This window comes from Mus pahari, chromosome 19 (genome assembly GCF_900095145.1).
Source record: "Mus pahari chromosome 19, PAHARI_EIJ_v1.1, whole genome shotgun sequence".
Classification (NCBI taxonomy): domain Eukaryota; kingdom Metazoa; phylum Chordata; class Mammalia; order Rodentia; family Muridae; genus Mus; species Mus pahari.
Window position 1 is genome coordinate 40466574 of NC_034608.1, and position 17457 is coordinate 40484030.

At 43.2% G+C, this 17457-nt stretch overlaps 1 protein-coding gene across 7 annotated transcripts in view; it reads left to right on the top strand.

Moving 5' to 3' along the window:
• Slc20a2 (solute carrier family 20 member 2) overlaps positions 1-17457 on the top strand; it is an 87142-nt gene that overhangs the window by 21879 nt on the left and 47806 nt on the right. The window contains exon 1 of one of the 7 annotated variants that reach the window (XM_029531694.1): positions 7936-7990. The exons of 4 other annotated variants lie outside the window; for them this stretch is intronic. The gene's annotated coding sequence lies outside the window, so the exon portion shown is untranslated. Of the gene's footprint in view, positions 1-7935; positions 7991-8151; positions 8353-16809; positions 16965-17457 lie in introns of those variants that run through there. 2 more of the 7 variants (XM_029531693.1, XM_029531698.1) reach the window with 2 other exon arrangements.

A 17457-nucleotide genomic window follows, 5' to 3' on the forward strand; every position in this document is an offset into this window, starting at 1 on the left:
ATTCTAAAGAATAGTAGCTTAAATGTGATTTTTTTCCTCCCATTTTTTTTTTCAGAACCCATGATTAATTTAAGTTGCTTTTGAGAGAAATTGTCTTCTTCTGTAAACAATCTCAGAGAGACTGTTGGATATTGATGTGGGATGTCTGGAGTTGTTATGTTCCCTTCATCTGAATTCTTTGTCATGAACACTAACCACCACGAGAGGCAATATTGATTCAGAACCGATACAGCAGTGGCTTCTGGTTTGATATGATCTTCACACCCATAGCTCGAAGGGGGATCTTCAACAAGTATCTTACTTGTTGCCATCGAAGTAGCTGCTTATTTTTTTAATAATCGTGAATAAGAAGGACAGATTTTTTTTTCCTTTTTTTAGTTCATTTTTATTTTTATAATTTATTTATTTATTTTATGTGAATACACTGTTGTTGTCTTCATACACACCAGAAGAGGGCATCAGATCCCATTACAGGTGGTTGTGAGCCACCATGTGGTTGCTGGGAATTGAACTCAGGACCTCTGCAAGAGCAGTCAGGGCTCTTAACCGCTGAGTCATCTCTCCAGCCCTGTAAATTTTTTCCTTTTTAAAAACCAAAATAATGGTTGAACTTTATGGGTGTTACTCTTACATTTCCATCTAGCCTTTAAACAGAATTTTTTTCTTAGCTTTAAGGGAACCAGGGTTTTTAGAGAGCCGCCTTTTTCAACACAGTCTACACGAAAGGTTCTCAGCTGAGGAGATGAGAAAGGGTAGTTTTCAGTCATTGTTGACGAGCTTTTTGAAGGCGGAACCAAAGAACTGGGAAATGTGTCCTCACCTGGCAATTTGAGGAATGTGATGTCAAAGAAAGATAGGAACCAACTCTTCTAATGAAAACAGTAAGGTCTAAAACAGAATATTGTCTATTATTTTGTAGTATACAGCAACCAAGCTTGTCCCAGGACTCTTTGTCCACTTTCTTGAGAACCAGTGCTTGTTAGAGAACCCATTTCTCTGTTTATGAGAACAACCTCCTGGATTATTATAATCATTGAGTTTTTATAGTTCTTAGACCTAAGTTGCTTATCCTTCTGATTTGGGGTTTTTGTTTTTGTCTCTTGTTGTTGCTTTAAGAAATGAGTAGTCCTTGGAGTACTTTTGAAACGAAGTATATTATATCTAAGGATACACTCAAGTACATCACTAGCATTAGCCATCTGTTGGATTATAGCCAGATGTAACCAGAATATTCCATCTCCATGTTAGTTTTAAAGTTAGTTTTAAATTGCCTCCCCTAAACTTCTCAGGTTATCTGGTTGGAAACGGATCTTGTCTGGTCACAACAAAAAGAAGGGGAAAATTAAAAATTAAATGCTTAGCCAGGCATGTTAGTAAGTAACACCATTAATCCCAGCATTTGAGAGGCAGAGGAAGGTGGATCTCTGTGAGTTTTAGCTCAGTCTGATTTACAAAGTAAAGTTTCCAGGACAGCCAGAGCTACATAGAGAGATCAGAAAAAGGAAAGTTCTCAAAAACAAACAAACAAATAAACCTTGGGAAATCAGTTGTTTTTGTTGTTGTTGTTGCCTGGTTCTTAAGTTTTCCTGTGTTTAGATAAGGTAAACTGAGAAATGGACACATGATTCTCAATCTAGCATAACTCATTAATTCAACAGAAAATAAGCAGTGAAGTTTGATTTGTGATCAGTAAAGTTTTATTTTTCCATGTTTCTGAAAAATAAGTTTTCTAAGCAAGTAAGTCATACAGATATGATTACAAGAAAATATTTATTTCATCGTGGTGGGGCAGGGGTGGTTCCAAAGGCTTTTAGCAGCTTCTGAGTATAACTTGGTAACCGTCTTTAGTTTATTCATCTTCAAAACAGAGACCGATTCAGGTAATAAAACTACATTTAAAATTATTTTCAAGGCAGGAAAGTAAAAGTATTTTCAGGGCTGGGGTTGTACTGTGGTGCCAGACACTTTACTAGCATACATGATGTCCTGCGTTCAATTTCTAGTACTACACACACACACACACACACACACACACACACACACTCACACACACACACACTCACACACACACACACACACACACACACACACAGTAANCACACACACACACACACACACACACACACACAGTAATTTTAGTTAGAAGCTATAACTATCTCATGTAAAATTAGCCTAAAACTAGCAAGCCTTTGTTAATGTACTTTTTGAATTACTGTGACTTTAAATCTAATATCTGACTTTGCTTTTGATTCTCAAATTAGAGTTCATTTAAGATTTCCTGTTTTACATTAGCTTAAACAACAATAAATTATAAAAATGAAGATTGTGCGTAATAAGCCTATATTTGTTTTTCCATTCATTAACACTCCTTCCTTTGAAGCTGGTGGCCATGCTGTGTCTGTGTAGCAGTGTGAGGCACAGCAACTTGTATTACCAGCTACAGAACTGTTGCCTGAAAGAAAGGAGGAAACCTTGTCTGAGACTAGAGCAGTCACAGCCTCACTTCTCGTAATTGAAGGAGCCGGTGTTGAGAAACAGGAAGACATGTTTGAGCCTTGTACTCCAGTATAAGTAGTATCTATGAGTGCAAGGCAAAAGAGAAGAGGGGATTTTAAAGCACATTCAGCACCTTCTACTCCATGGTAGAATTCTGATAAAATTGTATCAGGATGAGGCTGGAGAGAAGGCTCAGTGGCTAAGAACGCTTGCTTTATCAGGGAACCCAGGTTCCATCCCCTGTGCCATTTTATGGAGGCTCACAGCTGCATGAGGTTCCAGTTCCAGGGGATCTAATGCCTTTCCTGACCCTCTGGATTCCTGCACATACATGGTACACATACATACCCTCAACCACGATACATTCAGGTACACACACACACACACACACACAAAATAAATATTTAAAAATCTGTATCTACAAATCTAGATCCATGTTTATCTATCTGTCTATGACTGGGGATGTAACTCAGTAGTAGAACCTTTGCCTAGCATGCACAAAGCCTTGGATTCATGCCCAGATATTACAGACATGCACACACGCACACACACACATGAGGAGAATGGAGAACGTATCCATCTATCCATAGTCCATACCTTCATCTGTCTCCTCTCCATCTCATTGTGCATGTGTAAGCATGTATTTAACAAAATGCTTACACCAGGCACTCTTCTGCACACACAGACAGCTCATTCCACCTTCATAATCACACTGTAGGCATCGCTAATTATGATCCTCATTTAGAGATCATGGGATTGGGGCACCCAGCGTGGACCCTGCCCTCTCTTTGGATGCTTCATGGCATAGATTTGGAGAACTCAGGTGACATCAGTGGCCCAGAAAACAGTAGTTGACAGAGCTGAAGCTGAGTCTAGCTGTCATTACTCCCTCTTTGTTGTCTCTGTGGTTCTAACTTCTGTATAATGTTCCTTATTATTTTGCTGCTGAAAACTTGGATCTGCTTGCAGAAGCCTCAATTCAAATGTTGTTTCCTCCAAAATACCTTTTATGGTTAACACCCCTGGAAGCAGCTTTTCCTATATTCCTATAAGAGTGAATTCTTAGCCCTTTGGATGCTTGCTTCTTCATAAGGGTGAATGTACACTGCCCTGACTCAGACTGTACAACTCTTAAAGGCAAGGCTGCCATAGACGTCTTGCTGTTCTTACCTAAGCTTCTTGCAAATGCTTGGATGTTTCAAAGTAGCAAGAGTCAATGGCTTAAAAATACTGAGTGCATGACTATTTGTAGTATAAAGTTCCTAACTAGTTACTGGTGAGATGGCAGCAGGTAAGAGCACTGACTGCTCTTCTGAAGGTTCTGAGTTCAAATCCCAGCAACCACATGGTGGCTCACAACCACCTGTAATGAGATCTGACACCCTCTTCTGGTGTGTCTGAAGACAGCTACAGTGTACTTAATTATAATAATAAATAAATCTTTTAAAAAAATAAAGTTCCTAACTGAATTCTAGTATACTTTCCTTCAGATATTTTATTATATATATGTATATATACATATATATATATATATATATATATATATATATATATATATATATATGAAATTCTCAAGGAATAAGAAAAATTTTAAATATGAAAAATATAGGTACCATAATGAAAATATTTTCATAGCGTGTAGTTTTGTAGGGAAAATAGGTATCAAAATAAAACTTTTAATCAGTTGCTAGAAAGTTTTAATAACAATAGATGAAATAACTATTCAAGTACAGCAGTAATAACACTGCCTTCACTCTCAAAACCCTGATGCAAATGACATCAAAGAATTATGATGAAGTAGCTAATTATCAGAGGCTTTTAAAAAAATGTTTTGAGTTTTCTAGTTATTTACATTTTTTTTAAACTGATAGAAAATGAATAGTGAAGAGAGGCTATTTAATCTTTTGGAGTTCTGCATTTGTGTGTATATATATATATATATATAATACTCAGTTTACTACTAAAGTCTTCTATGGATAATTCCAGTGTGATCCTTTGGAAGCTAAGATGAAGGCACGTGTGTTGTGAGTGTTTGCTGTGTGAGGAGACACCTAATACACTGGTGCTAGTGACTTGTGCTGGGGATTCCACCACTTGGGAGACTGAGACACCAGGATTATGAGTTCGAGGCTATCCTGGACTACAGAGTGATATTCCATCTCAACAACAAGGTTCTGGGTACTGTTTACTACTGTCCTTATGACCATGCCAGAGTCAGCATGGGAAGGGACTGCCCAGTGGTGAGGCTAGAGTCAATGGAGACACTCTGGCAATAGTTTACAGCTTGGTGTCCTTAGGAATTCCTTAGCCAGCATCCCGAATTCTAATCCCTCCCAACAGTAGACATGTTAAGTGATATAATAGAGGAAAATTAAAAAGATCACCGCAGTAACGTGGTTTTAAGAGCGTTTGCACACCCAGTTTCTGTGGAATGCTTAGCAATCGTTTGAAATTCCTTTCAACTTTTCATATTTTGAAGCTCTGAGCTTTGAAAGAGGATCTTTTGATCCTCGCTCATTAAATGCCCAATTGATCTTCACCAGGTGCTGCTATGACACAATCCCGACAGCACAGCCATTTATTGAGAGCACCCGGAGACCAGTGTAGAAGCCATCTCATGGAGCTCTGTGCCATCCTTTGATGTCAGCATTATTGTCACCATTTAACCTATGAGGAAGCAGACACACAGAGAGGCCAGCAAAGCCCCTGATGCCACATAGTCCACAGGTGGTGTCTTACATCTAAGCCTACAGCTTCCGTCCAATGAATTTCCTCCCCCGTGGGTTGGTACTTTTTTTCTTTCTTTCTTTCTTTCTTTCTTTCTTTCTTTCTTTCTTTCTTTCTTTCTTTCTTTCTTTAAGCATTCACTTTGTTAAGGATTTGAATGTTTTGTATAATCCTCTAAAAAACTGGGGACCCTTGTAAACCCTGAAATTTCCCCTAGTTCTACTGCTTTCAATATTTGGATCAACTATAAAGAGCTCAGAATTGACTCCTTGTTGCTGTGTCTAGGTGCAGTTTTTAGATATTTTGGACTATTTCATCTCTCTCTTTCCCGTCCATGACTCTTTGAGGACTCCAAAATAAAATATGGAATGTTCATTTACTGTGGATCCTAAATGTCAACTTCATCAGAAAACAGTCTTCACTTAAGAGCCAAGGTTTGTGTGCTCTGGGCTCTCTGCAGCATCACTTGATAACTGAGATGAACTCCTTCACTCCCTAGGTTTTGGTTCTCATCTCTGTCCCTTTCCCTGGTGTTGGAGCTGGAGCTCCCCAGCGCCGCTCCACTGTCTTGTAACTGAGTGCCATGCCTCGGAGAGGCCCTTCCTCTGGCTCGTTTGTTGCAATGAACACAAGCCATTTTGTTTAGAGGTTGAGGATGCAAAATCTTTAGTCTTTGAATCCCAGAGGATCAATGTACCCTAAGGATCTCTATGAATATAACCCAATAAACTTATTAAAATAGGAGTTTTTTTTATGGAAAAAATATAACTCGATCACACGTTGTCCAGCTTGAACTTTGCAGTATCAGGGGTTCGATACACCTATTCTAGACCTAGAAGAAGTCTTTTCACTAACCAAGCAGAGGCTGCCAGTGTCTGAGTATGTTAGGGGTGCACTGTTCTCCCTGTAGGTTTTGGTTCCTCCATTTTCAGCATGTGTGGCTGCTGTTAAAGGAAGCATTAGACTCACACTTTGTGTGTTTGACGTAAGAGGAACTCGAGAATGCTCAGAGTTTCTTGCTTCAAAGTAGACCTTCCAGTGCAGTCTGGATCATCTATGGAGCAAACCAGATGCAACGGTCAGCTCGGCTTTTCTTGCTAGATTAGAACAGAGAAAACGTTTTGCTACTATATACAGGGATTTGAGGATAATAATAATTCTGCCAAAATCAATCTCACAATGTCCTCTTCTGGCATTAAGTAACTTAGCTGAAAATGATTATTAATTAGAGTTTAGCCTTCTGATTAGCATAGCTTACTCTCTGTCATCGCGGATGACAGTGCCCACATCCAGGAGCTTTGGTTGAAGTGACATAGAGCACATACCAGCGGCTGTTACAGAGAGATATGTGTGCACTCTCTGAAGAACCTTGGTTGGACACGGGGCAGTGTCGGGTGTGCAGCCAGCAGTCTTTATGAACAACGTGAGGAGTTACCAGTTATTAGCAGTACCAGTTTCTGCCAGTGAGAGTTCGGCAACGGCAACTTTAGGCATGCTTAGCACAGGCAGGCTGTGTTTCTTCAGTCTGGTTGGGAGCCGGGCGGTGGTGGTGCACGCCTTTAATCCCAGCACTTGGGAGGCAGAGGCAGGCGGATTTCTGAGTTCAAGGCCAGCCTGGTCTACAGAGTGAGTTCCAGGACAGCCAGGGCTACACAGAGAAACCCTGTCTGGAAAATAAATGAATAAATAAATAAATAAAGTCTGGTTGTGTTTCAATGGTCCATGCAATGCTATAGAGCAATGGTTCCAACCTGTGGGTTGCAGCCCTTTGGAGGGCCGTACATCAGACACCCTGTATATCAGGCATTACATTACAGTTCGTAACAGCAGCACCATTACAGTTATGAAGTAGCAACACAGTAATTTTACGGTTGAGGTCACCATGGCATGGGAACTGTCTGAGTAGCAGCCAGGAAGCTTAAGAACCACTGCTGTAGAGGGACATGCTGAAGACCATGAGCTCAGACCTAGGTTTGCGGTGTTGACTCTAATAAGTCCCCTGAAGTCTAAGCTGACATGGTGTTTTTAAGTTAGGAAAACAAGTAGCGCTGAGAAGATATGAGGATTTTAGGTGTACTGTAAATATGGAATGATGTCATGGAGGGTTTTAGAGAAAGATGGTGTAATCCAGTTGCTTTCCAGCCATTGAGTTACTTTGTATCCTTGGGGGGAGGGGGGGTGTGTGTGACTGGAGGTTTGATTGATGAAGTGTCCACTCAGGGCAAAGTTTGCCATCAGAGCTGAAATGCCTAAAGTAAACCAGTCCGAATCATCCATGTTAGACGCTACAGACTGTGCCTTTGTTCTGTGTTGTAGTCAGTGAGAGCATTGGTGGGTTTTAAACAATGCATTGTGTTCTGGTTTTCTTTTAAATATTGGCTGCATTCTTAGAGGCTTGAACTGTTTGCTTGGGTTTCAGTATGCTTTGAGAATGTTCATTGGTTCCAGTAGAGGACCTCCTTTCCAGTTGTAGCCAGCCGCACAGTGAGATGCGCTTTAAAGCGCATTTGTTTGTTCTCAGCGGTGGGTTTTGTTTTTTAAGGGAACGTGTGTCCTCACAGCACCTCCTTGGGAAGCACAGAAGAAAAGCTGAAAGCTGGTGGGTAATCTCTCAGATGTGCTGCGAAGAGCAGGCACCACTGCCACCTGGTTGCCAAAGCCGTCTGGTGTGAGTGTGCTTGAACATCAAGTGCATGCCTGTTCTGGAGAAGACCCGGGGAAGACTGTATGACTCTCTCTCTGTTGGTACTTGCAGAACCGACTTAAAGTAAGTTAGTACTATTCAACTGAGTTCAGTAATTAGCGTACTCATGATGCCGAGCATTGTTCGGCAGGGCACGCCCCTTGGCGGGGTTCCCATTAAAGAGGACACCAGTGTTGTCCTAGTGAATAAATCCCAGCCCACATGATGCAAACCAGCGTGTTCCTGCCTGCTGCTCGGCTGTAGTTAATTTTAGCCAGCGTTTGTTCTATGAGTTGTAAAACTGTTTACCCAAGTAGAAGTTAGTAAGCTGAAATGTGACTTCTGGGCCTGTGCGATAGCTATCTATTTCAGACTTCAGGTTGTGTTTATGATCCGGAGAGCAGACATCTGAAGAGTTGTGGTTCAGATTTCTTTTCAAACTACTTGTGAGTACTCTGGGAATTTTTAAGACTTTTCTTTGTTCTTCATACCTTAAATCTTCCTAAAGTGACTATCATGGTAATTTTATATGCCTTGGGAAATCTACAACCCGGCTGTGTCAGAATGGTGGTATAGTGTTTTCTTTACATGTGCAGGGCCCTGAATGTCTCAGAATATTCAGATTTTCCTTGGAGAAAGTATTTGATTCTTAATTTTTATTTTTTAAAACTGTAGATTAGCTCTTACTTTGCATGTTAAAATGTTAGATTAGTAGAAATGTTTACAGTGTGTCTCTAAACTTTATTTTCTGGGGTAGTAACTGTTGGGGGGAAGCGTAAAAAGTGGATACACTGCAGAAACAAGAAGCTAGCAAGTGTTACCTTCCTAAGCCTACACTGGAAAGCATCTTCTAAAAGGAAAAGTTTATTCTTAGAAAATAGACCTTTATTCTCCTAAAGAAAATAAGGCTATAAGGAAGGTTTCAGAGGGCGACTTAAAGGGCGCTCTGATTGACTGAGTTCTCCACCATATCTAAAGCTCTAACTGCTTTTCAGTTTGGTCAGTCCCAACTTAGATCTAGACTGAAGTGAACGGAATTTCAGTATTACTTTCAGTATTACTTTAAACCAAACCCAAGTCACCTTGCTTAGTTTGAACTACTTTTACACTTAAAGTAGAATGACTTCAAGTCAAGCAGCTTGTTTATATCAGAACCAGAAAGAAGCCCCCTTATCAGTTAACATGTAAAGTACACCTGCTTTAGGAATGTTGGTCTTTAATGAAACAGTTGTGCGCCCATCGACAAGCAAAGACAGACAAACCCAGGATTATTGTCGCAAATGCTATGTCCCCATTTTGCCAAACGGTATGTAAAGGCTTCTTTGAGGTTATGAATTGCCTGATTTTAAATACAAATGACATAAGGTGTCAACAATGAGAGGGAATTTTCAGTGGTGCATTCAGTAGGAAAAATATGTAAGAATTGAAAATAGAACTGAATTCCTAGGCTATTTTTAGAGAGAAACATTTTTTGAAGCTTAGCTTTTTGAGCAGGAGAGAAATCTGTAAGTATAACAGAGAAGTCACTCATGTCACCCTGAGCAGAAGGAATTCTGTCCCAGCAGATGCTTCAGGGTGTACATGTCCCCACAGGCATGTTACAGCCCCTGACCCTACCTCTGAGGCCCCTGGGAAGTGTTTGCAGTGGTGTACTATAGTTGTGCTGGTTTTCAAGCTAAAATTAATTTGACCATTGTAGTTTTTAATCCTGCCCCAAAGAAAAGCTGATTAGAATTTATCCATTTTTAATGTAACAGAAAGAGGTTTATCTGTTAGTGGGAAGCACGTGTTCCTGGGCAAATTGTTAAGATGCTCATTGACACTTGTGGAGTGTGCGTTAGTGGTACGGTGAGAAGGATGTAGGAGAGTGGAAGAGGAGTTCTTCAGCGTGGACTTACGTGCTGGCTCTCCGTGTGGCTGGCTGGTTCTGTGACTCTGCAGTACTCCTCTGTGCCCACGACACAAGGGGCACTTGTCAGAGGTCCGTCATGAGTGGAAGCTCTGTTGGCTTGTTGTGCCTTAGAATGTAATCAGTCACAAGGGACTCAGCTACGTGGTCACAGATGCGAGGTCACATGCTAAGAAACTCAGGTCATCTCCATGCAGCAGGAAGAGCCCAGCTCTGACCCATGTGTGTGGCCGCCTCTCTACCCCACCTCTGGTCCTGTAGGTGCTGGCTGCCTGCCTGCCCTCTTACCTTCCTCCTTGCTTCTTTAGATCTCGCTCTCCTGAGGCTTTGACCTGACAGCAGCCCAGGCAGTAGGTATACTTTGATTCCTTTAATTACAGAGGACAACCTTCTGCTTTGAGGAGCCCAGCAGGAAGCCTGTTGCCTGGCTCTACTTTATTCACAGCCTGTCTGTTTAGCTGGTCGGTCAGTTGGTCTGTCTGTGTGGGGCAGTGAACAGAATCTAAGACCTCAAATACTCACAGGCACTCGGGCTCTGAGTTACTTCTCCAGAGCCCATCGGAGGGCTCTCTCAGTATGGATACAGGCAGTTATGTTCTGTAGCAGGTTGCCTTTGCTCAGTGATCACATCCCTGGAACATTCTTTGTAAAGGCAATCTGGCAGAAAGCTTTCTCTGTACCTCGTTTCAGCTGTGTTAGGTGAGGTGCGAGGGGAATGGGCCGGGCGAGTGAAGCCTTATGCAGCGCCTGTGTTGACTGCGGTCCATAGCTTACTGAATGCTGATGTTTCTGGGAAATACTGGGCCTGCTGTTGTTATTCAGCATGTGCTTAGCACCTCCACAGCAGACACAATACACAAAGAGAGCATAGTTCCCACTCGAAAAGAGCTCATGTGCTAAACAGCCGCAGCGCTGAAAAAAGGGGGGCCCTGACATGCAGTAAACAAACCGGCAAGAAGACAATGGGGGGGGGGAGACGTGGGAGGTGAGAGCATGGGGCCCGTGGAGGGCACCACGGAGTTCGGTTTATCCTGGCATTTGCAACCCGGGATTGGGACTGGCTCTTTGCCCTAGGCAGCAACTGTGGGTAAGTGGGGCATCCTAGAGCCCACTCCCAGGCCTTGACACCTTCCTGCCACAATGGAGCCACTGAAGGTTCACTTCACCTGAAGCAGCAGACCCACCGGAGAAGTGGGAAGCAGCCTCCTCAGGGTTATATTTTCTCTCTTGGATGCCACCTGGCCCTGCTCTGTCTTAAAATGATGGGTCATCTATCTGATATTTTAAGGCAGCGTCTTGAGTTTCTCAGAAGATTAGCGTTATGAAGGTCTGTGAAACGTTACTGCAGCCCGCAGAGAGCCAGAAGCACCTGACGCAGGAAAGCTACCCAGGCAGGCGTGGGTACAAGCGGCTGATGCGTGTGAATACGAGGGATTGGTCTGAATCGTTCAGTTCTTGACACCGGCTGTGGCAGCTCTCTGACTCGGGTTCTGGGTCTTGTTTATGGCTCTACATCTGGAAGAAACTTGGAGGGACTCCAGAAAGGGGAAATCGCACGTTAGAAGTTATAGCTCCAGTAAGAGGTTAGAGGGCTTCTGCTATCTAGCCTAGAAGAGACTCTGCCATTTTCATTCAGATACGTATGTGTGTCCATCCCAAGGATAATGATGGACAGCTGGTGTGTGCTCCCCTTTGGCGTGTGAAAGGGTCGGGTACAGTGATTGCCAAGGTGTGGCTGTGACCTGGGAACAGATTCTCAGGCCCTGCTGATTCCAAGTGGGAAGGCTGGAGTGCAAGGCTGTTTTAACAGTGCTCTAAGGTGATTCTGACGTCCTGTGCATGGGGTACTAGGAAGAAAATTATCACAAAAGGTGGACACGGATGCTGTAAACTAAACTTTTCTTCTTGGAGTCACATAAACCTGGGTTTATATTTACTTGCAATATCTTTCATATTCTCTCTGAAGTCCATAGATAAATGACCTCTCAAAGTTCCTCTAACCCTGCCTTGACTCTGGATTTCTTTCAGTCACTTAATATTTAGCCTGGGAAATACTGCGCTGACTTACCTGGATTCGGTAACTAAGACAGTGCCTAGCTTTGTTTGTTCGTTTGTTTGGGGTTCTGTGCTAGAAGTGGAACACAGGGCCTCACAGCATACAAAAGTAAGTACTCCCCACGGAAGCACAGCCTTGCCTTGGTAGTACTTTTCAAAAAGGTTTTAATTTTATTCATATGTACGTATGTGTGAGTGTATGCCATGGGTGCTAGGGACAGAATCCCGGCGCCCTAGAAGAATAGCCAGTGTAGCTGCTAAGCTGTTGCTTTAGCTCCAGCAGCAGCAGTTTAAAATGGAGCTACAGAGAGCTGAGAAATGAGTGGTAATGTGGGCTTTACAGTATACCAGGTATGCAGCAACGGTTTAAGTAGTGTTGCTAAAGCTGTCAGGCGTACAGTAATGGGTTTAAGTAGTGTTGCTACGCAGATTTCCCCCTTCCCAGTTAACTCCACCACTAGCCCACGGTCACTGTCACAGACGGTTGACTAGATCATTCACTGTCTTCATGATGTCTCTGTCAGAAGAGAGGTAGCTGCGGACAAAGTGTGACTTTAACTGGTTTCCCAACTCTTTCACCTCCACTGGAAGAGACAAGTCAGTGGGTAGCATGCTGTGGTCAGAAGTAGATGGCTGCATGGAAAGACCTGAAGTGGGCGTGAGCATAGTATGATGCACTCCGCCTCCTTTGAAGACTCAGGATAGGGACTTGTTTCAGGTGACACTCCTTTCTGGAGCAAATTATCCAGTGGTGCACAGAGCAGGCATGTGGAGTTGGATTATTCAGTCAGCATGTCCAGAGCTAGCAAGGCTCTGCCCTCTTGGGTTTCATGTGTTCTGCTGACTTGAGCAAGTAGCAATTGGTACCTTGCCCAAGCCAATTATTGTGTCCTAGAAGTCCCCCATGCTGACCCCTGACTTTTTTATGGGTCATGTAAATGCATCTTAATCTAGTGATGTCTTTGCCCTTCTTACATCCTCCTTTGTAGCTTTTGCTTGAGGGCATTGCCTCTGGTTGAAAACATAACCACCCTGTCTAGCCTTTAGTACAAGGCTTGTGTGGCTTTAATGAAGAAAGGGCTTTGTGAGGGCATGGTTTTTCAGTGTTGTTTTAAAAGTATCAGATGAGCAACACCACTGTAGCCAAAAGAACATCCCCTCCCTTAGCCAGGGAACGATGCCTTAGGATTTTAGCACTTGAAAGAGGAGAGGTAGAATCTTTGGCTTTTATAGATAGAATTAATTACACATTTTCAGACCATTAAAATGTCCTTAAAGTGAAAAGGACAGGTACAGACACTTTAGCTCAAACTCTACTTTTCCCTGTGAAGGGACAGAGAGGGAGAGAAGGAAGTGTGAATATTGATGGTTGCTCCGGTCTGGGCTCTTATTCTATGTGGGAAAGCCTCAGGCACCAGGCTGCAAAAGTTGTTTGGTTTGGTACATCTGTGTCAGTTTCAGAATATATGAAACCCTGGGAGCACGGTGGTCGCTCACTAAGACAGAAGCGTCTCACCAATCCAGAAGTCATAAAGAACTGATTTCTAGAATCCTGCATGAATCTTAGCAGAATCCTTTAAACACCCAAAGTCTCAACTGCATACCCAGTAGGTTTAAAAAAATCCAAATATATCATTAACTTCTTAATGATAGAACTCAAAGGGCTGTTTTTGGAACGAGGGGCTCAGAGTACAGCATATGATTATGAAGTGTGTCTCCAGATCTGGGCCAATCATGCCTCCCCCAAAACAAGGCTATTTTCATCTGTACAAAGAGGAGCTACTGAATAGGCATTCTTCTTTGGTATTTCTTTCTTGGAAAAATAAAGTTGTTTCAAAAACCAGTTCAAAGCCAGTTCATGATGTGCCATTAGAAGTAACAGTGTGGCTTGGAATAGCAAGCCCTGCCTCTGTGTAGTTGTTTCTAAAGGACTTAGAGCGGGACACAGGGGCTGCAGAGAAGCAAGGACTTAGAGCGGAGCACAGAGGCTGTGGAGAAGCAAGGACTTAGAGCGGGACACAGAGGCTCAGGGGAGAAGCAAGGACTTAGAGCGGAGCACAGAGGCTGCGGAGAAGCAAGGACTTAGAGCGGGACACAGAGGCTGCGGAGAAGCAAGGACTTAGAGTGGGACACAGAGGCTCGGGGGAAGCTTCTTACTTATTATTAGAAAATGTAAGAATTACCTATTAATTCAATAAAATACTGCCCAAAATATAAAGGTTGATTTATAGTAACTCACAGTAGTGTAAAACTGTATAGCATTTGAAATGGTGATATTCTATGTGTAGTGACTAAATTAGGTTATAAAATACTGTTTATTTATGACCCTGTTCCTGTACAGGTGACTCCTAACAGTACCCCTCACTGACCCCCTGACTTTATTTTGCAGGTCGTGTAAATGCATCTTAACTTAGTGATGTCTTTGCCTTGTCTTCCAGCCTTCTTTATAGTTTTTTTGCTTGAAGGAATTGTCTTGGATAGAAAACACAAACTTTTGAGATTATCTGTTGTTACACTTTGTTTAGCTTTTAGTACAATCAAAGCTTTTCATGATGATAATGAAAAAAGGCTCTGTGAGGGCATGCTGTGTGTGTGTGTGTGTGTGTGTGTGTGTGTGTGTGTGTGTGTGTACAATAGAGATAGCTAGACTCTTGGTTAGGGATGGACGCTCATGCCCCCTTCTCCCTCTTAGGGCTGGGTCCTGTCTGGCTTGGACCTCTGCAGGCGCTACGCATACTGCCACAGTTTCTATGAGTTCACATGGATGTCGGCCCTGTTATATCTAGAAAACATTTCTATATATGTGTCTGGGAACAGGATGCTCTATACCACTTGTAAGCAGTCATTCTCTCTAGTCAACATTTTTAATTGAAGATACTTTTTCATTCAGTAGATTCGGATCCACGGTTTCTCCTCCTGGTCTCCTCCCAGATCTTCCCTACCTCCCATCCACCCAGATCCATGCCTTCTCTCTCTCTCTCTCTCTCTCTCTCTCTCTCTCTCTCTCTCTCTCTCTCTCTCTGTTTCAAGACAGGGTTTCTCTGTGTAACCCTGGCTGTCCTGGAACTCACTCTGTAGACCAGGCTGGCCTCGAACTCAGAAATCTTCCTGCCTCTGCCTCCCAAGTGCTGGGATTAAAGGCGTGTGCCACCACCACCTGGCTGCCTTCTCTCTTTATAGAAAACAAAGATGTGTTTTAAAAGAAGGAACAAGCAGAAAAAACACTCACACAACAGAAAATAACACACAAGCAAAATTAGTAAGATTTTTTACACGTCAAAACAAAGCACTACAAAAGAAAGACATCTATAAAAAGCACCATTGAGTTCTTTTGCGTTGGTGCATTGGCCTTTTACTTTGGGGCATGGGCTTACTTACCCACTGAGACTCCATTGGAGAAAACTTAAATTTTCCCTGTGCTAGTGGTTTGCACTTGGCTTGAACCTGTGAAATTCTGTTCTTGCTGCTTCGGTCTCTGAGTTCATATGTGCCTTGTTCAGCTGATTTAGAGGACCTTGTTTTCCCGGTATCTCCCATCCGCTCTGGCTCTTACACTCTTCTGCCTCCTCTTCCACACACATCCCTGATCCCTGAGGTGGGAAGGGTTTGAAGAAGACATTGCATTTAGGATTGAGTGTTCTAAGGCCACTCACTCTCTGCATATTGTCCAGTTGTGGGTCGCTGTGTTAGTTACACACACTTCCAGAGGAAGTTTCTCTGATGGCAGCTGAGTGAGATACTGATCTCTGGCTGTGTGCAGAGATCGTGAATGTCGTGTGCAGTCATTTTATTACAATGTATCTTTAGCAAAACACTAGTGTTTAGTTTTCCTCTAGGTCTATGACTTAGTCTCAGATTCACAGCCACTTGAGCAGTGCCTAGCATGGGTTCTGTTTCATGAGGTGTGTCTCAATCCAAGCAGACAGTGGTTGGTCACTCCCACAGCGTTTGTGCCCCCATTGGACCCGTGCATCGTGCAGGCAGGTCACTGTTGTAGACTGAAGGGTTTGTGGTTGGTTTGATGTTTACCCCTCTCCTCTGGTAGCATTCAGGGTACTTTGCAGTACCATGGACACCAGGCAACAGCAGGCGTGAGGGGTGGGGGTGGGGTGAAGGTTCTAGTTAGGCACCAGCATTACTTTGTTTCCAATGAGATATGTAACTGTTATCTTCAGCGATAGGGCCTTACCATCAGTTTATGGGGAACGACCAGTAATCTCGGCAATCACCCGAGTTGTTTGGGGTTTCCATGGCACCTCGTTGGCCAACAGCTTTCTGGCACTGGGGGTTTTACTTGGGGGAGGCAGAGTGAGAGATATCTAGTTGGGGTTTTGTCTCCCGCATTTTTGTGATTTCATTTATATTTCCTTTATATATGTATATATTTTAAGAAGCTTCTACTGTGGTAGTTTCTACATAGCCCCCCAAATAGCCCATTGTGCTAACTATCCCTTTTTATATTCCCTCCCTTAACGCCTGGCTTCCCTGTTTGACTCCCCTGTTTCAGTTCCCACTCATCCCCGCCTTAACTGTATGTTCTGTTCACCCTTCCTTGGGGGAGCCTCCCGCACCCCCTATTCTCTTACATTATAGCTAACCTCTATGGATATGCAGATTTGAGCCTGTCTAGACAACTATTGGAAGCTTATGTAAGTAGGGTCTCAGCCACCGGACAAAGCAGGGAGCACAAAATTTCGTGATAAGTAGCGAGCTAGAAACAGTCTTCGTTATTCTCTTTTCTGTAAGTACATATTATTTTCCTCATGAAAAATTTGACCTACTTTTAAATTTTTTTTATATTTGAGGTTATAATTTAATTATAGTATTTCCCCTTGTCTTTTCTCCTTCCAAATCCTCCCAAATTCCTCTCCTCTCTCTCTTTCAAATTCTTAACCTACTTTTTAAGGCATGCGCTTCACTGACCCCTGAGAAGAGGCCTACCCCACACAGATGGGTGTGCGGCCGGAACTGATCAAGTGTGACCCTGCTACCTGTGCCGCACTAGAGGTGGTTAGCAAGAGTCTGACTCACGGCTGCAACTCCAGTCCCACCTCACATGGTCCGGGATGTCACATTCAGTACAAGAGAAAGAAGGTGGGACCCAGTGTATTTTTAAACCAGACAAAACAGTAGTTCTGTTATTAGGTTATCCATTTAAATTTGGCAGAGCATCATAGGTCCGGGTAAGGACTAAAGTGAGAAGTGGTAGAACCATGTGCTGTGGACCTCAGGAAATAGCCAAGCGGCGGGGCTACAGGGGACGGCATCGAGGAGCCGCCTAGACACTGTTTCCAACGTGATGATCCTTGTATGGGCCTGCCTCACCAGTGCTTACCAAGAGCCCCAGCACTGTCAGAGAGTACCGCTCCCCCCCCCCCAGTCGTTCCGATGCTGCTAGGAGCATCACCTTGGGCAGTTCCAGAACCCACCTGTGTCTGTAAACACAGCTACGTATGTTACCCTGAGGGGCAATGAATAGTTGTTTTCAAGAGAATTCTTTGCAAGTGCAGTAGCTCAAAGCAAAATGACAATGGAGAGGAAGGAGAGAGAGAGAGAGAGAGAGAGAGAGAGAGAGAGAGAGAGAGAG